Source organism: Balaenoptera physalus (assembly GCF_965194825.1).
Source record: "Balaenoptera physalus genome assembly, chromosome: 3".
NCBI lineage: Eukaryota > Metazoa > Chordata > Mammalia > Artiodactyla > Balaenopteridae > Balaenoptera > Balaenoptera physalus.
Genome location: NC_138890.1, coordinates 132,237,698 through 132,260,367, shown reverse-complemented (window position 1 = coordinate 132,260,367; position 22,670 = coordinate 132,237,698). Strand labels below are relative to the sequence as shown.

General features: G+C 36.0%; 1 long non-coding RNA gene across 1 annotated transcript; it reads right to left on the bottom strand.

Annotated features, from left to right (window-relative positions):
* Window positions 1-1,402: 1,402 nt before the first annotated feature.
* LOC309658606 lies at window positions 1,403-21,515 on the bottom strand. The gene is made up of 3 exons (XR_014262311.1): window positions 20,969-21,515; window positions 20,172-20,691; window positions 1,403-14,723 (listed from the first exon to the last, which is right to left on the bottom strand). It is a non-coding gene; the product is annotated as an uncharacterized lncRNA (long non-coding RNA).
* Window positions 21,516-22,670: the final 1,155 nt, after the last annotated feature.

The following is a 22,670-nucleotide window of genomic DNA, read 5'->3' as shown; positions in this document are numbered from 1 at the left end:
GGAAATTGAGGAAGTAAAAACTTAAAAAGAAATCATGGTTTTCCAGTCCAGAATGTAAGGAGCTTAGAAGTCATCACTCCATTTTAACAAGTAAAAATCTGAACAAACTAAAAAATCAACAACTCTTTTTAGGTCCATCAGAGACATAAGGTCACAAGATAAACTGCTGCTCGCAGAATTGGGAAGACAGGTGAATACAAAGAATCACAACTTGCTGGAGCAGAAACCCATGAGCAGAAACCTCCATTGGAAACTAGTGTCAGGGCAGGAAAACCTACCCTGTAATTGACAAATAGCTGGAGGTTCAGTGTAGACAATTCTTAGAGTTAAAAACTCCGGGAGGACTCAGTCACCTTACCAACAGAGGAGCAAAGATAAAAATTACATACAACTTCTCCTCAGAAACCATGTAAGCAAGAAGAGGGTAGAATGAAATATTTAAAGTACTGAGAGAAAAAAACCCCACCAACCTAGAATTCTGCACCCTGTGAAATTATCATTCAAAAGTGAAAGAGAAATAAAGATTTTCTCAGATAAACAAAAATTTGAATTAATTTATTGCTAGTGTAGACCTGTCTTGCAAGAAATGTTTAAAGAAGTTCTTCAGAGAGAAGGAAAATGATATAGGTCAGAAACCCAGAACTACATAAAGGAAGAGTGTCAAAGAAAGAATAAATGAAGGTGACATAAAACTCCTATTTTTCTTATTCTTAATTGATCTAACAGATAAATGTTTGTTCAAAATAATAGCATTACCTGTAAAGTGGTATAGTGTTATTTGAAAGTAGACTTGGAATAGTTGTAAATATATATTGCAAACTCTAGGGTTCTAAAAAAAGTTAAAAAGAAGTATAACTAATACACTAAGAAAAGAAAATAGAATCATATAAAATGCTCACTTAAAACCACCAAAGACAGAAGAAGAGTAGAAGACAAAAATAGGGAAAATAAAGGACAACAAATAGAAAACAGTAACAAAAGGATATTCATCCAACTATATCAATAATCACTTCAAACATTAATGGTCTTTATATACTGATTAAAAGACAGAGATTGTCAGAGTCGATCAAAAATCAAGACACACCTGTATGTGATCTACAAGAAACCCACTTTAGATATAAAGATAAACATAGGTTAAAAATAAATGCATGGAGATAGATATATCATGCTAACAATAATCAAAAGAAAACAGGAGTAACTATACTAATTTCAGACAGAGCAGACTTCAGAGCAAAGAAAGTTATCAGGGATAAAGAGGGATATTACATAATGATAAAGGGTTCAATTCTCCAAGAAGGCATAACAATTTTTATTGTGTCTGTAACTAAAAACAGAGTATCAAAACATGTGAGGCAAAAACTGATAGAACTACAAGAAGAAATAGATGAATCCACTATTATGGTTGGAAATTTCAACACCCTTCTGTCAAAAATGGACAGATTGAGCTGACAGAAAATTAGTAAGGACATTGTTGAACTCAACAACACCATCCATAACTAGGTACAATAGACATCCATTCATACAACAACAGAATACACATTCTTGTCAAGCTCACTTGCAACATTCACCAAGAAAGACCACATTCTGTGCCATAAAATACACCTTAACAAATTTAAAAGAATAGAAAACATACAATGTCTGCTCTCAGACAACAGTGGAATTAAACTAGATCAATAACAGAAAGATAGCTGGGAAATTCCCAAATATTGGAGATTAAAAAACACACTTTAAAATAACAGATCAAAGAAGAATTCTCAAGAGAAATTTTTAAATATTTTGAACTAAATGAAAATAAAATATTATTTATCAAAATTTGTGTGATGCAGTGAAACACTGTATAGAGGGACACTGATAATATTAAATGTATATAATAGAATAACATGTATGCATATATTAGAAAAGAAAAAAAGAAAAGCTGTTTCTTTGAAAAGACCAGTAATTTCACCAGCAATTTTGATAAGATTATAGCCAAACTAACAAAGAAAAAAAAAGCAAACACAAATTACTAGTATCAGAAATGAAAGAGGGAATATCACTACAGATCCCATGGACGTTAAAAGGATAAAAAGGAATTTTGTGAACAATTCTGTGCACAGATTTTATATCCTAGATAAGATTGGACAATTCCTTAAAAGTCAGTCTGCCAAAACTCATGCAAGAAGAAATAGACAATTTGATAGGCCTGTATCTATTAAAGAAATTGAACTGACAATATCCTTCAAAAACCACAAAGTACCAGGCCCAGATTGGTTCACTGGTGAATTCTATCAACATTTAAGGAAGAAATTATACCAGTCCTCTACTATGTCTTCCAGAAGACAGAAGTAAAGGGAATATATCATAACTCATTCTATGAGGCCAACATTACCACATATCAAAACCAGACAATGACATCACAAGAAAGGAAAATAACAGACCAATATGTTTCATGAACATAGATGCAAAAGTCCTCAATAATATATACTAGCAAATCAAATCCAACAATGTATAAAAAAGAATTACACACTTAACAGAAGGAAGTTGAAAACTATATATTTTTGACTTACCTTTTATCTCAAAGATTTATGTGTATCAACTGGACAATCAACAGAAACTGTGTCAATAAAATTAATTGAATCTTATGTTTGTTCTTAGGTCTGTTTCAATGCCCCAAAGTCAGTGACACATTTACAATCGTTAAAAAAAAAAAAAAGACCTGACTTTTTGTTTATTTTCCAATATCAAAATCTCTAGGCAGTGCATTTTTTTAGTATATTCATTCCTTATAATTACAACTTTAATATTAAAAAATGTCCCTATACCTAGACGTTTTAGTTATCATATGTATTGATGGAGAAAATACAAATTGACAAAAATCTTTTATAGATCAGTAACTCTTTTAAATGAAAATTCTTAAAATTCAAAACAAATTTACATGCATCCAAAACTTTTTTTCACTACTTTGCCTTCATCAGTTCTTTCTTAAAATCTAGTCACTATGTTAAGTGTTCACAAGTGTTATCTAATTTATCTAATTAATTTCACAACATTTCTATGAATTGGCATCTTTATTGTTATTCCAAATTTAGTAAAAGTAGAAACTGAGGCCCAGAGAGGCTAAGTAATTTGCCCGAGGTCATAATGCTGGCCTCCCTATTCTAAGCCCATACACTTAATAGTGTGCTCACTGCATTTATGGACTTATGGACTTTTAAAATAACCTATGAGCCCAAACCAAATGGGGTACACATTTTGAAAACCATTGTTTTACGTCTGTGCTATCCAATATGGTAGCCAGTTGCCATATGTGGCTCTCTAAATTTAAATAAAATTAAATAAAATTTAAAATTTATTTCATTTGCATACCTCAGGTGCTCAGTAGTTCTAGGTGGCTAGTGGCTCCTGTAACGCACTGGGCAGATAGAGAACATTTCCATCATTACAGAGAGTCTGTTGGACAGTGTAGCTCTAAGTGATAGAGAACACCCATGTGTCTGGGTGACATATGGTAAGTAAGATTCTTTTCCTGGAATCTCTTACTAACAAAGAGTTTTAAAAATGATTGCTTTCCAATAGCTGATGACAGAATCAAAGGATCATTTTAGTTCATAAAGTCTAGAGATATTTAATGATGATCAAGACAAGGTTTAAAGGATAGTAATTGACTATGTTTCATAAGATTTATTCACATTTGGAGGCATTGAATTTTTGGAAGATGTAGAAGGTATTCATAGAATTTTCCCTTTGCTTCACAATTTGGAGTCACTACCAACCACTGATCCAAGAGGAGCCAGGAAAGATCTAATAAAAATATGTCATTTCAACAGAAGGAAACTAGACCAAAATGATGACATTTTTTACCTGTTTCTGTTTCTTTTTCCTGGTATAGTTTCAAGCTTCAAGAACAATGGTTCATTTTTGTATATGTCCTAAGTCACTGACTATAAAGGCAGGTCAAGGAGTAGATACAAGCTCTTGTGATTTTTTTTTTTTAAGTCTGTTTTGGCTAAGGGCAATAAGAAGTAGATTGGGTTGGGTGATGACATTTGAAAACCATTGAATAACATACAAAATGAGCAATATTAACAGGGAAGTTTTTCTTAATCCAGGAATCTGTTTAGAAATAGAAAATAGTTTCCCTTAAAACCTCCCTTATCTGATGAAATTGGAAAGTTTCACTTGTGGAAAGGGCCACATATGGAGGAAATGCAGGCAGCCTCTAGGAGCTGAGAGTGAACTCCAGATAGATGACAGTCAGCAAGAAAACAGGACCTGAGCTCTGTTGAATTTTGCCGTCAGTCATGTGAGCTTGGAAGAAGACCCCAAGCTCCAGACAGCACAAAGCCCAGGACGTCTTGATTGCACAGGACTTAGTTAAGCTGTGCCCATACTCCTGACTCACGGGAACGATGAGATAATACATGTATGTTAAGCTTCTAAGAAAAAGGAAAGTAGTATCTGCTCATCAAAACAAAAGTGAAAATAGTACGGAAAAAGAAAGGTGCAAAATTCCTCACCCCTAATCTCATTCTTCTACGTGGCCACTCCTAAATTTGTGTGTGTGTGTTTGTGTGTGTCTTAGACAAAGGTTCATGAATTCTTCTTTATTAAGGTGTGCGGTCCATGGGACAGGAATGAGGACAAAGCTGGGAAAGAGGGATTTCTCACAGGAGGGCATTATCTCCTTGGGGGCAGCTAAGTGCTGTTGATTGCTAATCTCTCAGGATCATCCTCTAAAAAGCCTTATAAACTGCATCTCAGGACATCCATCCAGCAGGACCTAGAACAAGAGATGGGTGAGGCTGAGAGGACCTGGATTCTTACAGGAGACATGTCTGATGAGGAATCCTTCTAGACACTATTTATAGATGTTCAAACATGTATATTGTTTTTATTAAAAAGCTGAATTGACACTATGCATACTGTCTGGCTTACTTTTTTCACTTATTAATTATTTATATGAATATTTTTCCGCATACATATCTATTTCATTCTTCTACAGGCTACAGAGAAAAGAGAGAAATTTTAGATTAGAGGATAAATTTTAGAGGTTAGTTTGTATTTTACTTTTTCTTTTCTTTTTTTCTTAGCTTTTTTGACAAGTAATGACACATTTTATTATATCCCCTAGGATATCATTTCACTTAAGCCTAGGGAAACTTGGTGTCATGTCACTTAACTTTTAATATTTATTCAAGTTTTGCATTTAATTATTCAAAATATGATCAGCTGTGTTAGCATATGTTTCTGCTTTACCAGTATCTAATTTGGTGTATTCCTGGGGAAAGAAAATTTAGTTCTTTCAAGTCAGAGGAGGATGGCTATGGTCACCCTGGTGAAGTTAAAATAAGATAACTTTAAAGCTCTATTACAAAATTAATACCCAAGATTCTATCAATCTTGTCTTCTCAACTCTGTGCCAATTTCTCTCATTAGCCATATTCCACCCTGCTCTGACTATTGATTAGAAAGAAGGAGGGAAAGAAGGAAGGGAGGGAAGTAGAAAGACAGTTAGTTCCTTGACCATTATTAGATTAATTAATTTAGTTGTACAATAGCTAGACTTCCCTGTGAATTTAGGTACTCATCTGAATGAGACAGTCAACCAATTCTGTGTTCTCAACTAGAGGGTCAGTCTAATTCACTGGATTTGACAGCTACTTAGCAAAAACTTCCCTGTGTACTTGCTCCAAACAAAGCTGACTCCAAGGAAAACTGAACCTGTTTCAAGTCTTAGGAAGAGCTGTAAAATAGTCCAGTGGTCACTTCACACAGTTGTCTTAATAAAGTAAAGTTGGAAGTGAAGCAAAGGGAAAAGAGGTTTTCCAGACAGATAACATGATTGCCAAGAGATCACACCCTCCTCTGGCCTCTCCCTAAGGACACTGATCCTACCAGGAAGAAGTAAACTGGGAGGCAAGACAGCTTTCATTCTGTGAACATTCCTAAGCAGAAAAACAAATGATGAATCTCTTAATATCATTTTCCCTCTATCCTCACCAGTGATTAGAAAAAACTTCTCTTCTCAACAAAAATGTTAAAATTCATCTCTCAGATGAGCACCGCATTATGTCCTTCATGAAACGTTTTCAGCACATCAGTCATTTCTGCCAGCGTGGTCACTGTTGCATGTCAAGTGTTAGGAAGTTTAAGGAAAAGTTAAGAGAAAGATCTAAGACAAAAAAGATGGGTGAGGCAGTGAAAGGAGCTGAACGTACTTGACTAGAAACCAATCTCCTTCAGAAAATATGTAAGGGTGAGGGAGGGGTTATCTATACTATGTCTTCTTTGTTCTTTTATATAAGTTCATTCCATTTCACAGATAAACTTCTAGAAACAAAATGTGCCTTATGATTTTATGGAACATGTTCATATCTGGATGTTGGATTGGGCTGTGGCTGATTTCTTAAGACAATAGGTCTAAGTGAAGAGCTTTATATTCAGTATCATGGATGTCAGCAATATGCAGTGTGTAAAAGATAAAAACCAAATGTTTGCCTTTATTACTCTGAATTATAGAAAGGGGATCAATTAAATCAGAGTAGCTTAACTGAGAACTGAATTGTGATAAAACTGTCAAAAAGACAACTATTTTATTATTCAAGAATATTTTAAAATGTATTTGATGTCTTTAGTCTAGGCATGATAAAGGGTGTCTCAGAATTTTGGTTGTAAGATATTAAGATCAAGAGCAGAAAAAAAAAATGTACCTTTTTTCCTGACTCTAAAAAATTCTATCTCTCAGAAATGAACAAAACTACACTCTAATAAAAGAGGTATGAAAATAGAATTATTAAGTTCTTCAATTATAGAAGGAAACATTCCATTTGCCTCATTATTTAAGTTTCTTCTGTGTTCTACCGGTGAATATATACATATAAATGCACTAGTACAAATATACGTCTGTAACTTGGACAAGATACTTAACTTTTCTCTGCCTCAATTTCCTCATCAGTAAAATGGGATAAAAATAGTGGCCATTCATAAATTAATGGGGGAATTTAACTTATTTAATATCATACACATTTAGGAGAATGCCTGGGATATAGTAATAACTCAATAACTATTAGTTACATCCACCATCACCTTCATAATCACCATCACCATCACATAAGAGCACATAGCAATGTGCCCGGTATGAAGTAGGCACACGTTAATTTGTTAAAAACCCCATCTGGGTTTTTATTTTAATGAGATATACTTTCCTTTTTCTTTGTTCAGGAATCAATGATATATTTGGGGAAGCAATAGACATGTTATTTTTTCTTTCCATGATCCTTGTTCCTGGCTCTCTTGGTCATCTATTCTCAGTAGAATGCAAACCAAGACAACAGTTCGAAACCAATCTGAGTTAACTAGAAAACCACATCACCCAAATCAATAGAGATTGATGAAATAATCTTTCTTAACCTCTCCTACTTCCTAATGTAGAGTTTTTATTGATTTCTCATTTTCTTAACTTATATGTTGACTTAGGTTTCTGGATTTTCTTTCTTCCTTAAATTAAGTATGTTACAAATTCCACTTGAAGAAGATAGAGGCAGTCTTGAAAAAGGGAAAGACAGCAGGCTGTGGAGTCTTAAAAACACACTTGCCCCACATTCAGATTCAACACAACAAACATCTCAGGACATACCATGCTCCCATTGCTGAGCTTGGCAATTTAATTTAAATTATGTCCTTTAAATTATAGAACATCCTGCATATTTAACAGGGAAATCAAGTGACTTGTCCAGGATCACCCACCTGGTAATTAGCAAAGTTTAGGAACTTTATTTGCTGTGGTCAATTTCTGACTTTCTTCTACTCCATAATAGAAACAAAAATACCTGCCCTTTGAGGCCTTGGGGTTGTTGTGAGACTATTATTATTATTAATTGATAATATTAATCAACATAATAAAAAAGAAATGTTATAGACCACAAGGTACTATAAACAAATAAAGTAATAATATAATAGAGAACTACAAAGACCTGTAAAACATTTTTCTTTGTTGAAAATTTGTTGTAAAAATTATTGGAAATAAACCAGACAGTGACTGAGCTTTGGGAATAATTTTTAATATGGATATTGTTATTAAATCAATATATTTTTCACTACAGAGTATTGGAATACAAATGATTGTAGAAAGAATTTTATTCCCTAAAATCATTCAGCTAATATATTTTCCTTGCATCATATTCTACAGAATCTTTCAGATGGTATGTTTTCCATGCCTGTAAAAAAAAATCAACTTTTGTTTTTATAATTTTACCACAACTGTACTGGAAGAGATTATAAGGAGAGGGAAAAATAATTCATGGTAATAGCTCTCTACGAAAGGTGAACCCATTTATCTCCCAAGTCATAATGAGCTAGTTCGAGAAAGGCCGGTGAACTTGCTTCTGGCAAGTGGAAATATTAATAAGCCCATTTTGAGAAGAGCTTTTGAACTTCTGGCAAGTGGACACATCAGCCCCAACAAATCATCGGGGAAAGCTCAGGTCAAAAGTGCAGCAGCAAAAAAGTATTTCCATTCATGTTTCAGAAAGACCAACCTATCTGCATGAGCTATCATGTTTATGCATATTTTAGCCAAATTTCAAGGAAGCTTCATATCCAGGAATGGATAAAGACGATTCCAGCATTGCTCAGGGCAATATTTTTTAAACTGCAGCTGGCAACCCGTTAGTGGTCACGAAAGCAATTTATGGGTCTCAACCAGAAAGCAATTTATGGTGTCATTTAAAATAATGACACCAAATAGAAAAAATAGAAAATATCAGAAGGCACTCAGTAGTAAAGATAAATATTGTTTGTGAAACTGTTGCTCCAGGTGTGTGCTTTTGCTTGATCCCAATGTAGGAGGTATTTCTTTCTGCGAGCTGTAGTCAAAAAGGCAGAAAACATTGGTCTGGGGCTGTGAGTTCTGACTAGATTCCAGTGAGGATGAAGAGAGAAAGGGCTTTGAGTCTGAAGTCGGAGCCAGAGAAACTTTGCAGAATTTAAGTACATCTAGCTCCTTGTTCTCCAAATCAGGATAACATACTAGGGAAAAGATGGTGAGATGGATCAGTTGTCCTGTGTCACTTGCGTTAGGTAGATGAATTCGAGTAGCTATAAGATCATTTCTTCATTTCCTGACTTTAGCGCTAAAGTAGAGTTTTCTCCTTTAACAAGCCAATGGGGGCTTGAAGTTCACAGTGAGACAGGCATGTATCTACCTGCCACTTTATCTTTCACCTTCAGAACCTACTGCAAGAGATTCAGTATTTTGATAGACAGAGAGGCTTGCATTGTCTTGCAGATTATATATTAAGCTTTCGGGAAAATTCCATGAAAGTTATCAACACTTGCCTTTGCCCTAATTACTTCTCATGAAATGAGAATTGCTTGACATTAATGTTAGTCATGTCAAACACTTGCACTTAAGGTGGAAGAAAGATTGAAATATAGGCTTAAAGAAACCAATTTAAGATAACTCCACAGCCAACTCATGGTGCACATTAGTTTACTTTTAAACTTCTCTAAAGGAAATGGATATTGGCTGGCTGATGACAGCTACCACTTACTGGATTTTATAAAAGACTATAGAATATGCATGGGTTAATTTGTATACAGCTGGCACATGGCAATTTTTATTTTTTTAATTTAAATTTTATTGGCATATAGTTGATTTACAATGTTGTGTTAGTTTTAGGTGTACAGCAAAGTGATTCATTTATACATACACATATAATCATTCTTTTTCTAGATTCTTTTCTCATATAGGCTATCCCAGAATATTGAGTAGAGTTCCCTGTGCTATACAGTAGGTCCTTGTTGGTTATCTATCTTATATACAGTAGTGTGTTTATGTTCATCCCAAGCTCCTGATTTATATCCCCCCGCCTCCCCGCCACAACATTTCCCCTTTGGTAACCATCAGTTTGTTTTCAATATCTGTAAGTCTGTTTCTGTTTTGCAAACAAGTTCATTTGTTTCATCTTTTTTTAAAAATCAGATTCCACATATGAGTGATAGCATATGATATTTGTCTTTCTGTGTCTGACTTACTTCACTTAGTATGATAATCCCTAGGCCTATCCACATTGCTGCAAGTGACATTATTTCATTCTTTTTAATGGCTGAGTAGTATGCCATTGTGTATATGTACCGCATCTTCTTTATCCATTCCTCTGTCGATGGACATTTAGGTTGCTTCCATGTCTTGGTTGTGGTAAATAGTGGCACACGGCAATTTAAATTTTTGCCCAAACATGATTCAAATGCCTCAAAAGATATTACTGTTCTAGAGCAGTGCTGTCCAAAAGAACTTTCTGTGATAATGGAAAAGCTTTATATTTGTATTGTCCAAATGATAGCCACTAGCCACACACAGCTTGCTGGGTATTTGAAATGTGGCCAGTGTGACAAAGAAAATTAATTTTTAATTTTATTTAATTTTGATTAATTTAAATAAAAATTTAAATAGCTACATATGGCTAGTGACTAAGATATTGGATAGCCCAGTTCTGGAACTTTTAATTTCCATGCGAATTCAAACCAAATAAAGAGCCCACTTTTCTATTAATGTCCTAAAAATTAAATCACACAAATATAATAGGATGACTTTTTAATCCTATCTTGTTATGTACTCTTTTCAAGTCTTCTCCCTTAATCTCATCTCTTAATCATGTCTTACACATAATAGGTACTCAATAAATGCTAGCTGTTACGCTATTATTACTCATATACTACCTACCTTTGACCCCAAATTAATCCTTAAAGACTTAAGTTTATTAGAATATTTTGAGGATCTGTTGTGATGAATTCAAATACGTAGGCATTATTTTGGGCAATGTTTTTCAGACTGCAGATTGAAATTCATTAGTGGTTCTTGAAAGCAATTTACATGAATTCTATTTTTGTCAGAAGAATTATAATTAAAACCTGTTTAACTAAATATTTCTGAAGTAACTTATGGTAGGTACCATAAGTGGATAAATTGTTTTTAATTTACTTGGGCAACTCCCTTTACCTCTCTTGCCCAAGTGCATTTATTTATTAAATGGGGATTGGACTAAACCTACCAGTATCACAGGAGTAGTGCCCACAGGATCCTGATGACTACTTAAGGAATGAAGCACACTGAGTAGAAGACAAAAAGGCACAGAGGAAACTGTCAAACTGGAGAATTTATGTCTCATCTAGAAAAAAAAAAAATGAACTCAACTCCAGCCAATACAATTCATTCTTATGCAAATTCAGACCCTGTGTTCCTAAATGCTTTAATTTTCCAACATAAACCAAAAATTTAGATTCTATGAGTGTTGAAACCAAATCCATTAGAAAATAATGTGGGTCAAGTGAATTTTAAGGTATGTAAATCACATTTCAATAAAGCTCTTAAACAAAATAATGTGTGGGCCTGAGGGTCATCAGTTTGCAACTTCTGGACTATTTGATTTTTAAGATTCTTTCTAGTGTTGCTACTCTGGCCTTTCTAATTCTTTTTCATACATATTTCTTGAAATTTTTAGTAGATGGTATCTGGGGAAGAAGTATGCCTTCAGAAGTGACTTCTCTGAGCACAGAAACTTATCTAGCAATGAGCACATGCTTTCAGGCCTAGGCTACAAGACTTTAGGTAAACTAGTTGACAAAGAAATAAGAAAAGTAAGCCCAGCAAAGGAAAAAGACTGAAGTAAGAAGCCCATAACATTTTTTAAAATAAAAGAGTGAAGTGAGAAAAAAAATCCAGATGAACAAGTGGCATAGAGAAGAGGCAAAGATGAAATACTCTGATTACTCTGTAGCCCTTTAGTGTTTTTTAAGGATATTTGCATATTCCGAAAACCTTCTTTTGAAAATACCGAAATGCATGTTAATTTACATTTGTCTGGAAATAGATCGTATTCTACATATTCTAAATCATGAATAGTGGGTAATTACAAACAGAGTTTTAATAATCAATTTCTAAGAAGGTGAGGATAAAAATCAGCTAAAACGGGGTTTTCAACCCAATCCTGAAACACCCATTATTTTAGACTTCCTTCGAGTGCCCCAAACTTATGTGTGGCAATTACATCTGGAGGACAATAAAACAGCACCTTTGAGCTCTAATCAAAGGCAGAAACGGGAGCACAGAATCAAAGCCAAAATTGGGAGTGGAAGGAGACTCTGCCTGCCATCTATGTTCATGCTAGATGTACATTTTTCAGTCCCTTTCATACCAGTTCTAGCCCAATTGATTTACTGAAAAGTATGTAATTCACAAAACAAATGAAAATGAAGTCATCATTTTAAAGAAAATGATCAGAAAATACTATTAAGTAGAGTTGTGGAGAATTCAAGTCATAACCAACACCTGTATGACTAATCTTTATGGAATATTGACTTGTTCATCTGATTGAAACTTAAGTTCAATTCTGATATTATTTTCAGATGTCTCCCCAGCTCGGCTTCATCTTTATGAGCATAAATGGACTATTTGATCTTTGGAAAATTCTAGAAATAAAGTTGTCATTATTTCCCACAGTCTGTAAAAAGTTAAAAGACAGAGAAAAAAAAAGAAAGAAAAGCTATCTTGTTCAAAGACAGAAAACCTTCTTCAGTGTCAGAATCAAAAAATCTTAAAGCTAAATATGCTAAGATTAAATCTTTTAGAAACAGAGCAAAAAAGATGGCTCAAATTTTCTATTTAGCTCTTCAATTTTATTCAATTCAGTTATGTATTTAATTTTCAACTAGATGCCCTGCAAGCTTGTAAGTGTTACTGAACACAATATGGACAAAAACATGACCCTTACCTTCTCGAGTATACTTTTATCTCACTGGGAGTTCAGACTTACACACAAACAAAGAAACACACCAAGTAGGATGGGGATGGACAACGGGAGCTTTAGAAGGCCAAGCAACCCACCTGGGCTTGACCTGGAAAAAGACATAGAGCTCATCTTGCAGACCTCAGGTGGTCCAATTCCTTAGAAGGATGAGGAAGCAGAGAGGCTGCAGGTAGAACTTTGCATAAAGCTGTGAGCCCAGAACCGTAACTCAGGTTCTGGATCTCTGTCCTGTACTCCATATAAGTCCTATGCTGAACCTGTACAAATCATATTCTACTTAATGTTTATCTTGGCCCCAGTTTATATTTGAGAGGCACAAACTATCGTACCCATCTGGTTCACAGGATTTAGTGATTTGAAAGAGTAAACGTCGGGAACAATTACCACATTTTTTTCAAAGAAAGAAAAAGGTTTAAAAAGCATAAATTCCTCTACTTCTTATAAATAGCTATTGTGTGCTCTCTATTTGCCAGACACACGGCACTGGGTGTTAGAGATGGAGCCAGGGACTCAGCTAAGACCCTGCCCCTACACTCAGAAAGCTGACCTTTAGAGGGAAGAAATACCATGTGTCATTGAAATGCACAAAAACAGGAGTTCGAAGATAGAACTTTAATGTAAATATCACTGAAAAAGAAAGCATGGCTTCTAACTAAAGAGTATGGCAGTGCCTTAAAGGAAGGCATGTTCTGCATATAAATCACTGATACGAGCCTATTTTGTTTTTGAATTTTCTTCCTTGTAACCTGAGGGCTTGCAGCCATTTCCCTGCCTTTGGCTGAAGTTTCCAGCATGGCAGAAGGGAGAATTCTCTTCCGTATATCACTACAACAAACGTGACACAGCCTCCTCTCCTCGTGGATATCATCCTAAGAATAGGTCCCGTAAAGCAATGCTTTTCAAAGTTTAATGGGCATATGTAGTTGGGAATCTCTTTAAAATGCAGATTCTGATTCAGGAGGTCTGGGGTGCGGCCTGAGAGTCTGCATTCCTCACAAGCGCTCAGGTGACGATGTGCTGCTGTCTGCAGGCCATACGCTGAAGGAGGAAGGCCATAGAAGCAATCAGTGGTTACTCTGCAAGAACAGAGAAAATTGTGATTATTCCTCAAACAATGAATAAATGTTTCACTAAAACCAAATTATACTCTATGGCTCTGCATGAACAACTTTTGTTTCAATTACGATCATGGTCCTCAGGTCAACAGCAATGACAAGACATCATTGATTTCAAGACACATCAGTGATATTAAAATGTACCTATTAGAACTGAGGAAATACAGTATTTAATAAATCAATCATTGAATTGTCATAAGTGCCAGGACGTGCTGGGGGCAAGTTATCAGACAATTACAGCACAGGTTAGGAAGACCACATCAGACCTGTACGGGGTCTATGAAGGCTCACAGATGGGACAACTAACCTGGTCTTAGGGGTGGGAAGTTGACAATAGAGGGTGGAGAAAATGGCTTTGCTGCAGGAAAAAACACAACAAGCATTATTCACATCTGCTTCCAAGACTGAAGTTGTTAGCTTTTGAGTCATATATGAACCTAACCCTGAGGAATGTTTTTCTCCTCTCTGTCTTTACTGGTTGGCCTAAGTCAAAATCTGGAAGGACATTTTTCAGCAGGTATCCTTATTTTTCCATGAAAGCAGTGCTCACATAATTCAGAACGCTACAAGCAGGTCTAGACATAACAAATCACCATGGTCCAGGAAACTAGGACTTAATTGCTTAAAAATTATATACAGGTTTAAAACTTTTGTCCCTGGGACAAAAGTTTGGCTTGACAAAACATGCAATTAGTGATCAGAGTTACTGATGTTCTACTTACATGCTAATGAACAATTGCTTTGTGGCCTCCAGAAATACCTTGCACTTACGAGTCCAACTTTTTCAAAGAAGCTGAATTTCTACTTTCCATTTGAGAGCTACCTGTGAGTGATAGATTACGAAACTTAAAAAACTGAAGTAGAATTGCAGTAAGAATGCAGCATTGGCTTTGAACCTATGAATTTAAGAGAACATATTCACATAAATAAAGGCAACCTACTTTGAAAACAAATTTTCCTTTTTTGGTCTATAAGTATATAAATGTGCATGTGTATGTATATATTTATACATATATATGTCTATCACCTTTAGTAACTTTGTTTTTAAGACTGTCATAGCATTTTAAACATCACTTTTAGTTATCTTACACACTTTGTAGTGAAAATCATCCATCACAGTTCATTGAAATTTATTTTAATACACCTTACCTTTCCAACAAAAGATAGTTTGCAGAATAATTTCCACCTCTTAAAATACTGACACATTAAAATTACAGCACATGTATTGGCAGCCAAACAAGTTTTTAAAAAGTAAACCAGTAGAGACCAAAAAAAGAAAAAAGATTACTTGCCATTTTTTAAAGTAAGAAGAATGTCCAGGGATTTCCCTGGTGGCGCAGTGGATAAGACTCCACACTCCCAATGCAGGGGGGCTGGGTTCGATCCCTGGTCAAGGAACTAGATCCCACATGCATGCCACAACTAAGAGTTCGCATGCCACAACTAAGGAGCTTGTGAGCTGCAACTAAGGAGCCCTGGAGCCGCAACTAAGGAGCCCACTTGTCTCTACTAAGACCTGGTGCAACCAAATAAATAAATAAAAATAAATATTAAAAAAAAGAAGAATGTCCAAATTTGACTTATTGTGTGCTTTAAAAAGATGAGAGGAATGCCTAAAATGTTGTGATCCTTACAGGTTGTCTATGTGTGCTCATTAATAGCAAATGCCATAACCATGTATATTTCTTTAATAAAAGACAGGGGTAATTAGTGCTGTAGTTACCACTGTTACCTTCTGGTAAGAGGCGTAGCTACCTGCTTTACTTCTCCAGGTAAGGATTACTCATTTCCTCTGACATTTTCAAATGTTCTTCTGAACTTCAGGTGACATAATCTGTTGCTACAGTAACATCTCCAAATGTGTTAAAAGACTATGATTCAAGGGAATTCAGTAGCAACTTCGTTTTGCTATGACCTGGAGCTACTATTCTCCAAGTCTGCCAATGCTCCAGTTTTGAAAGCATCTATGTGAGGTTGCCAACCAGCAATCCTTTAAAATACATTAAATAATCATTCATCTCCCTTAATGGCCCAGTTACAGATCTTTGCTTCCTACTGAGGTTGGAAAGTACTCTAGCTGTAGAAATTGTGAATTATTTTGGAGGGCACAGTTCTTCAACTAAGTGCCCTGTCTTTTCCCAACAAGTTAAATGAGGTGATAAGTAGAAAAGAAGCCTAGAAAATAGTGAATAAAAGGATAGAAAAGCCAAATTGGCTTTTTTATTTGACAGAATCTCTCTTCTTTGTGGTGTTAAATTTCACAAAAATGTCAAATTTGAATTTTGAAAGTACTCAGTATGAGTTTTCCTTCAAATGCACTGCTGAATTCCTATCAGAAAGACATAGTTTTGGAGTTTTGTAATTTTCAGCAAAAAGCCATATAAGGACTGCATGTTAGCCTGAGGGTTTTTTCCTATTATTTTACCGAATTTTCTTTCTATTCTTTTATATCAGTAAATGAATTTGAGGCAGTGATAGGTCTGACTTCAAAGCATAATGATTTCAGAATCAAAATGACACCTCCATGAGATTAAGGACGATGAAATTGTCAGGATCAAGTTTGAAAATAATTGAAATAGGAATAAGTGTATTTTTTTCCATTGGTATTCAGGATTTTTCTTGGAATAGACTTATATTTTGACTCAGTAAACTTTATCCTTGAATAAAATTTGAAATCAACACCTTGGGCTATCCCTGCATGCAGCTAACAGACACATCCATCATATTTCATTGTTAACAGCTTCATAGCCCATTCAGGTGTCAGGCATTATGCTTGATTAGGTATACAAAGTTCAAATGCAGTCTTCCTCCAAGAGCTTACAGTCTACTGGGGAAACAAATATGTAATCAATGTCAATATGGCATCATAGCAATAATTGGCAGGATGCCAAAGGGCCTCAAATAAGCAGCAACAAACCCAGAATGGTCATGGCAAGCAAGGGGTCCAGGGAGATGGATCACCGAGAGGATGGAAGGAAAATAAGGTGAAGAAGGGCATCTCAGCATGGAAGGACAAGCATGTGCAAGGCCACAGGGTAGACAGACTAGATTCCTTTAAGAAACCAACTCTAGATTCTGGTCTGAGTGGTTCATAGTAACTGGGAAGGCTGGGAAAAGAGCAACATGCTAAAACATGAACTTGGAGAGGGAAGCAGGTTCAAGATCATGAAGCATTTTGGGTGCCATATTAGGGACCTGTTCATCAAGAAACTGAACTTTGGCTTCTTTAGCACAAGTTAACAGTCCTAACAGAAATTATCTGATAAAACATATATCTTGTCTGGATTCGACATTCTTGAAGCCTACAAAAACATATACATACGCGATTATACCTGTATTCCTATGCACACTAAGAACATAAAATCCCAAACTTCATGGCCCGGATGAGTCAAATGCCTTCCCACTCCCACCCAAAATAAAAATGACTGCACTTCAGTGGTCAGCCAGTAGTAATGTCAGGAGAAGACACAAGTGGATGCACAGGGAAGAGATACGGTGGTAATTAGAGGACAGATAAACCATTGCCACTTACTCAGCTGTAAAGCCCCAAATTAAAACCTTCAAATTCTGCAGTAGCTCAAAGACAGATTCTCTGAGGATATAATGCACAACATGTGACTATAGTTAACAATGCTGCACCGTATATTTGCAAGGGGTAAAGAGAGTACATCTTAACAATTCTCATTACAAGAAAAAAAATTGTGTAACTATGTGTGGTGATAGACGTTAACGAGACTTATTGTGGTGATCATTTCACAACATAGCCAAATATCGAATCATTATGTTGTACGCCTGAAACTAATGTAATATGAAATGTCGATTATATCTCAATAAGATAAATAATTGTAAGTTAATTAATTAAATAAAAATAAGAGATTCCCAGAGGCTGGGGAGATCTCTAGGTTGAAGGATGATGGGGAAAAAAAGGAAATAAGAAATGGACAAAAGGAAATTCCCTGAGATCCAGGATAAACTGGGAAAAAAGAAAAGAGCAATAATTAAAAAAATAACAAAGGCCAAACTTTTGGTGATAAATACTTATGAACTGGGTGGGACAGATAGAAGAAACTTGCAGAAAAATTTAAACCACGTGGCAAAGGTGTTTGGTCTACAGTTTGAGTATCTTGGACAGTTTTTCCCCCTCCTTCTCTTTACCATTTTCCTCTTTTGCTTTGAAGTAAATGAACATCGTATTTCAATTACTTCCTGGTTTGGTTTTTAACTCCGTGTGATTTTTTTTTTTGTTTAATTACAAGCACTATAAACTTCTCCTTTAGGCAATGTTTCTGTTAAATGTAGAAATTTTAGTGGAAACTTCTGTTTCTACCTCAGTTTACCTTCTACCCTCACTACCACCTTGGGCCCACGTCATCTTTGCCAAGACTAGTACCTAGGAGGACTATATAGTGCAATGGTTAACAGAATGGTTTCCGAAAGCAGACTACATCAGTGTGATTCCCAAGGCTGCTGCTGCACCCTGCATTTTCTGGAGAAAAATATTTAACTGCCCCATGGTATTTTCCAATGTATATTTTAAAAAGATGATAATACTGGCCTTATAAGACTGACCCAAATACCCAGTGAGTGACCTATCACTGAGGAAAAGATGGCAGGAGCTGCAGCATATGCATGGCACCTGTGACGGGCAGGTCACGAGCATCACAGCAGCATTAGCACTGACACATTCGTGGGCTACTGTGCCAGACCTGGATTACCTACCTCCATATTGCTTAATGTGGGAGAGGGAAAAAACTGTCTTATTGACGCTACTTTACTTAAATTTTCTGTTACATGCAGCTAAAATTAAATCATAACCAATAAAATAGTGTATCCAAAGTCAAAGTCCATCTCAAATCCCAAATCTTTTAAAATGTCCTCTCTGCAACTCTTTTTTTCAGTTGGGTCAGGACCTATCTTTCCTTCCTTTGAATTCTTATATTATTCATTTTATACTTACCTCTAATTTGCAAGTTAAACATCGTTTATCCGTTGTTAGATTCATAATTCATTTCTGTGACAGGATTATAAACTATGTGAGGGCAGGGACCACGTCCCATTTGCCTACAGGGTCACAGTATGTTGTGCTAGAGATATTTGTTGACTGCCTGATATAAAGCATGTATTTTGTTTTTAGATTCTGTAGTTTTTTTTTTAATTTTTCTTTTATATTGGAGTATAGTTGATTAACAATGATGTGTTAGTTACAGGTGTACAGCAAAGTGATTCAGTTATACCCATACAAGCATCCATTCTTTTTCAAATTCAAAGCATGTATTTTTTAAACATAAGACATTACTTTTTCTAATAAAAGGTTTCATGGCCTGAAAAATAGATTGGCAAATTAAATTAAGTAATTATTGTAAAGGACAGACATCAAGAGTTTTTAGGCTGAGTTAGTAGGCTGTTTTTGTTGTTTTGTATTTTTTAAAAGACCACATACATAGGCATTTCGTCATTTGCTTGCTAAGAATAAATAATGGCTAAATAGGCCTTTTGTTTCCCAAAGCAGAGCATGGTATATTATTTTACTCCATAGTGACATCAAATAAGTTTGACATAAAATGAACTTGTTACCTGTTATTTGGACATGTTATTTGGATACAGGTAGATTGAATGGATCTTTCCTATTTGATTGGTGGACGCCTATGTCCTTCAACCATAAGAATTTTTATCAAAGCTAGTTTTGAAAACATATTTGAGGGATATGCATGGGCATTTTTTCTCTTGTTTTTTATTTTTATGAAGTCAGCCCCACAGAACTCTGTTGGCATGGAATCTAGAACTTCATCCAATAGGATAATAGATTGCTTAATTATTCCAGAGAGCCTGATGCCATATTTCTCGATGCCATAACAATGTACCCCTTTGTAAACAAGAATGAATTATTTTCCTCCAAGTAGCCATGGTAGATAGACATAGAATAATAAAGCTGTAAGGAATTTCAAGAAATCACCAGATTCATTCACCTGTACTCTGCAAGATGGTGTTTTAAAGCCCTTGGACACTGGCGAGTCTGTAACTTACTATCCAGGCATTGCCTGAACCTTGGCATCTCTAATTTCTAATTCCAAACATTTACTTATGGAAGGGCATTCCTGCTTTCCATGTTTGATGCATTTTTCATCCTAATATCTCTCCAGTACCTTTGTGCATATGGATTGTGATAGGGTAGGCTAGGCTATAATAAATAGATCCACAAGTGTACATAGACTCAAACACGATGAAAGTTTGTTTCTCACTTATTTAATAGACCAAATCAGGTGCTTCTTACCATGTGGTAACTCCATTCCACGTGGTGATTCAGATACCAAAGCTGCTTTCGTACTGTGGCTCCATCATCTTCACCTTGTGGCTCCAAGGGATTCTTTAGGGGAGGGGACAGGGAAGGAAAGTAATGTAGGGAGGTCAGAGATTATTATCAAAATCATTCAAAAGGAGAAAATATCGGGAAGAGAGTGCATGTGGGAGACATTAATAGACCATGCCTGGAAATGACCACCTCCCTTGCTCTCACTCACATGGCCACTTCTATGGGAAAGGGAGCCAGAGATATATAGTTAGTTGTCTCCAGGATAAAAACCAAAATGGATTTTGGTGAAAACTAACAGTTTCTGTTACATGGATTCTCTTTTCCCACAGCACTAAAATATCCATTCGTTAATTCAGTGTGTTTATGGATTCCCTATCCTCTATTGCTTACAGTCTAGTTGGGGAGAGACATACTAATTAAGCAGTCTCACAAGTGCACAGAGGAAAGGGACAGAGTGCTGTGAGAGTACATCACAGGATACCTGACCTAGAGTGAGGGATCAGGTGAAGCATCTCTGAGCAACGGACGCTTAAGCTGTCATCTGAAGAATGAATGCACTTTGAGTATCATATCCTGTTATTTGTCCTGAAACAGCTTTTTCTTTCTTTCTTCAATAGAATTACCAAAGAAAGGGATGATTAATTATCAAAGGAGGGATGATTAATGAAATGAAGTGGCATGTATTTCTATCTCCCATTACACGGATCCCCACTATACGGCTTTATAACAGGTAACCAGTGTGTATACATAACTGGTACCCTGCCTCATGTTTCAACCAACTGCCATTACCAGCAATCCAACAGGTGACTTCAAACTCTTTTGAGTTTAAGAGTTGGGGGTCAGGTTACCTCAAGTGATGACCGTTACTGGCAAAATTCAGAAGAAAGTAAGGGAGCATCGGAAGATCTTATAAGCAGAATAGCCAAGCTTTATAGAAAATGGGAAGATCATTTAGAACACAATAGAATCTCTCATCTGCCTACCCTGTGACTCTTGCCTCCAGTTTGGTTTCTATCTCTGTTTCTACTCAAGCTACCCTCTGCCAGCTCTCTCTCCCCTTTTCTCTGTTCCATGCTTCTTTCTTACCTGTGACTTCTTCTCCCACATGGTTTCTGATTGCCACTTTCTTTGTGTCTCTTGGCTTTTGGGTTATTTCAGTGCCCATGTCTTCTTATCCTTCTGCTACCATGGTCTTTTTGAATGTTTTATATTTATTGTCCCCATAAAGGAAAGTGTAAGAGACATTAGTCATTGTTCCCTAGCCAGCCCATAGGTGCTATCCTAGGCTTGGGAGCAGATCTCAAGTAGAATCAGTTGTGTGTGACCAGGTGCAAAGCAGGTCTGTGGCTCCTGACACTAATATGAGGACTTATTTTTATTCATGGCAGCAATGGACCAGATTTTTTCTCCTGCCTGAAATAATTTTCTTAAATAGGCACAGCACGTGAAATAATAATGTTCAGACATTGAATATCAGTTGGTAAAGGACAGTGAACCCTTATGGAGGGGAAACAAATCAGGGGAGCCCTACAGTTGACCCAGTTAATCATCTGGAGAGAGTTACCAGGGCACAGCTGAGTAAGCAGACCCCAGGCAGAGCTCAATGGACTTTCTTCATTGGGGACGTGGAGCTGGGAGTCTGGAGAATCCAGACTGAAGAGCTGATCATTCTGAGCTTGATGCTTATTTACAGAGGGAACGAGATGATTATCAACAGGAATCTAAGAGACATTGCAAACCAAGCAAAATCAAAAGAAAGTTTAAAAAAAGAGAGAGTTTCATTCCACATCTTTTCTCCTCTCTCCTCACCCTCACCTCTCCCTCCCATGAGCCCCACTTCCACAAGTCTTTACCTGTATTTTATAACTATTCCCAGGTTTCTCTTCTCTAGCAGTGCCCTTGCTCTAAAATAAGTATTTCCCAATTAAAACTCTACTTTCTGCATATCTTAGTTAAGTGGTATGTCAATCGCTCTCCATCCCATTTTCCTATTTTTTTCAAGTACATATAATTATGAAAAATATTTTATGTATTTAATTATGTATATTTTTTAATTGCCCATTAAGTTAAGAACCCTTTCTATCCTGTTCAGCTCTGTTCCTCCGGGGCCTGACACATGTGAACGCAAAAAAAAAAAGTAATAAAATTGTGAATGGAAGGAAGGAAGAAGTTCACTATGGCATAGCAAGTAACTGGCAGTTTAAACCCCCTGGGTGTGTTTCAGCTTTGAAATAATGAGTTAACTTTTAAAAATCTGGACCTGTTAGAATTTGTAGGGAAGATAAAGGTCTGTCCCCATGAGCTCGTGTGCTCACAACCATATAGAGAAGTGCCAGTTATCAGAAATGGTCAATTTCTGAAAGAAATTCTCTCTTCCCAATAGTTCTTATTTTTCCAATACTTAAAATCTCCTCTGGCTAAGGAAATTTGTCTCCTAAGAAAATGAGCATTAGTTGTATT